At 46.1% G+C, this 2982-nt stretch overlaps 1 pseudogene; it reads left to right on the forward strand.

Moving 5' to 3' along the window:
* Positions 1-585: 585 nt before the first annotated feature.
* Positions 586-2670, forward strand: LOC142447021 (52 kDa repressor of the inhibitor of the protein kinase pseudogene; annotated as a pseudogene).
* Positions 2671-2982: the final 312 nt, after the last annotated feature.

Genomic DNA, 2982 nt, shown 5'->3' on the forward strand with positions numbered 1-2982 from the left:
TTTAGTTCTTTAATGCTTCCTTCCTACTACTATCATGATCCTAATTCTACCTTACAGATCCGGCTAGACTAGAGGATGTACATTGGTACAGATAAGAGCTGGCAACACAGGGAATCCAGGACAGATACAAACCCTCAGGACTAAGAATGAGAGTAGCCATACCAGGAGAGTAAGGGGAAGGTGAAGGAGAAAGGGGGAACCAATCACAATCATCCACCTATAACTCCTTCTCTGGGGGATGAACAACAGAAAAGTGAGTGAAGGTAGGCATCGGACAGTATAAGACATGGAAAAATAATAATACTTTATAAATTATCAAGGGTTGGTGAGGGAGGGGGGTGAAAATGAGGAGCTGATACCAAGGGCTCAAGCAGAAAGAAAATGTTTTGAGAATGATGATGGCAACAAATGTACAAATGGATGTATGGATTGTGATAAGAATTGTAGGACTTGGTGCCAGCCCCTCAGAGGCGGCGTTCCACCTGCCTCCCCTCCCGGCCAGGTGGGGTGGGTAGGTGCGCTGGACGGGCAGGCAGCCCTGGAGAGGCGAGGAGGGGAGAGCTAAATTGGCCCCGACGGGCCAAGATGCAGAAATTCTGCACGGTCCCCATCTGCACCTGGAAGAGCACCCAGTGTGATCTGCCTTCTTCAGGGTCCAGTGGGATCCGGCCAGGGGCCAGAAGTGGGTGGAGAATTGTAGAAGAGCCGACTTAGAGGATAAAACACCTGACCAGCCTGATAAGCATTATCGGTTCCGTGCCAAACACTTTGAGCCCTCGATGATCTGTCGAACTAGTGCTTACAGGACAATTCTGCGAGATAATGTGACACCAGCCACATCTGATCTTGCCAGTCATCTGAACAATCCACCTAGCGGGCACAGAAAACGAATAAAAGAATCGAGTGAAGATGAAATCACGACACTGAAACAGAAAGCAATGACAAAACTTCTGAACCGGAACGAAAACAAACAGCAGCACTGCCCAGGACCTCCGCGCAGAAGAAGGGGGTGAAGAACAGGATGAAGCCATGTGACCCTTAAGCCCCGAGGAGAAGGAAAACCAAGAACACCGAATCTCTTTATTTGAAATTTTGAATATTTTGGGAAAGCAAAATCTACCTCTGGATGGACGTGAAGCTGACGCAATCCCAGAGGAATTTTTACTCCGACAATTTTCAAGCTCTGCCGGATCAACTCTGGGGAAGAGGTTCCGAGAAAGCGCTTTGAGACAACAGCGGAGAACTCACAGTTCTGTTGGAAGATCCAGCGGAACCAGATGCAAGAGATCTGCGAGAGCCGCCTCCTGGAAGCAGCTCTCAGAGAGGTGAGACTCGCACTTCCCCGCCATTGTCGGACATAGCGGGGAAGAGCGCCCGTCCCAGTCAGTGCGGCTTGTCGGCGAGTCTCATAACCTGAGAGAAGAATTTGTGGGCTTCCTCCTGAAGAAGCCGATGCAGAAATTCACCCCAAACATAACTAAGTGGGGGCTGAACACGGAGGACTTCCGTGGCCAGGCTGACATCGTGTCTAGTGGGGTTTCTTCCAAGACGAAAGTGGTTGCTTGTAGACTTTTAGAGAAATAGCCTCCAGCCATCTACACACTCTGCTGTTTCTGTGCCTTAAAGACGTGGTTGGTATAATCAATACCAGTTATGGGAGTTTCTGTTGCTTGGAAACCTTTGAGGGATGCGCTTTCTTCCATGATCACTGCACCTGCTTGTAGAACTTGACTATGTAATTTCCGTCCTTTTTCGGAACAATGAGGCAAGGGGCAATGAACTCAAGGAGATATGCCATTCTCAATGGACGGGCAGGCAGGACGCTTTTGACATTTCAGAGGACCCCCTGCAAGCACTTGTTTTATGTTTAGATGGCATAAATAGTGACAGGTCCGATGGAATAGCTGGGTAGTTGCCGAGAAATTGTACTCTGTAGTGCAGTAACAGACTTTAATTTTATTGTTACCATGGTTGTTCTTAAAAATGTCATCTTTTACCAGAGACTCCGGGAAAAACCTCCAGGGGCAAACCTCCGTCGTCTTCTTTGCGGCCAGCAGCCTGACTGCCGTGCTGCATTCACTGAATGAAGTGATGGACAATATCGTAATTTATCATGAATTTTGGTTTGAAGAAGCCACACATTTGGCAACCAAACTTGATATTCAAATGAAACTCCCTGGGAAATTCCACAGAGCTCAGCAAGGTAACCTGGATTCTCAGCTCACATCTGAAAGTTACTATAAAGAAATGCTCAGTGTCCCAGCTGTGGAACACTTAATTCTGGAACTGAAAAATAACTTCTCAGCACAGCACCTCAAAGCTCTTAAATGCATATTCTGGTCCCCTCTGTCATGGGCAGCTCAAATTCAATACGTCAGAGGGACATCATGCTGACATCAAGTTCTTTCCTAATGTGTATGCTTTGCTGAAGGTCCTGTGCATCCTTCCTGTGATGAAGGCGGAGAGTGAGCGCTGTGAAAATGGACAAAAACATCTCAAAGCATACCTGAGGAACACCTTGACAGACCACAGGTCAAGTAACGTGGCTTTGCTTAATATACTTTTGATATAAAACATGATCTGGATTTAATGGTAGACACATACATCAAACTCTATACAACTAAATCCCAGCTTCCTATAAATAACTCAGAAACTATTGAAAATACCTAAGAGACCATTTCAGGTAGGTTTTTTTCTTTCTTGCTTTCTTCCTTGCTTCCTTCCTTCCTTTCTATGTTTGCCATTGGGAGGAAAAGCTGTATGCTGTGGGCAGGTCGCACTTAATCACTGATTATAAGTGATTTGCCTGTAAGCCTCTGATCAAATACATTAACCATCGATAATATGCCTATTTAAAATAGCCCCTCTTTGAAGATGTACTGGTATCTGTCCTTCCAGAAGATAGCATGGAAGTGGCCTGGTATGTTTGTTGTGATATCTTGTGGCCCCCTGGAATTGTTTTAATGAGGTCACTGTAGACAG

Source organism: Tenrec ecaudatus, chromosome 4, assembly GCF_050624435.1.
Source record: "Tenrec ecaudatus isolate mTenEca1 chromosome 4, mTenEca1.hap1, whole genome shotgun sequence".
Taxonomy (NCBI): domain Eukaryota; kingdom Metazoa; phylum Chordata; class Mammalia; order Afrosoricida; family Tenrecidae; genus Tenrec; species Tenrec ecaudatus.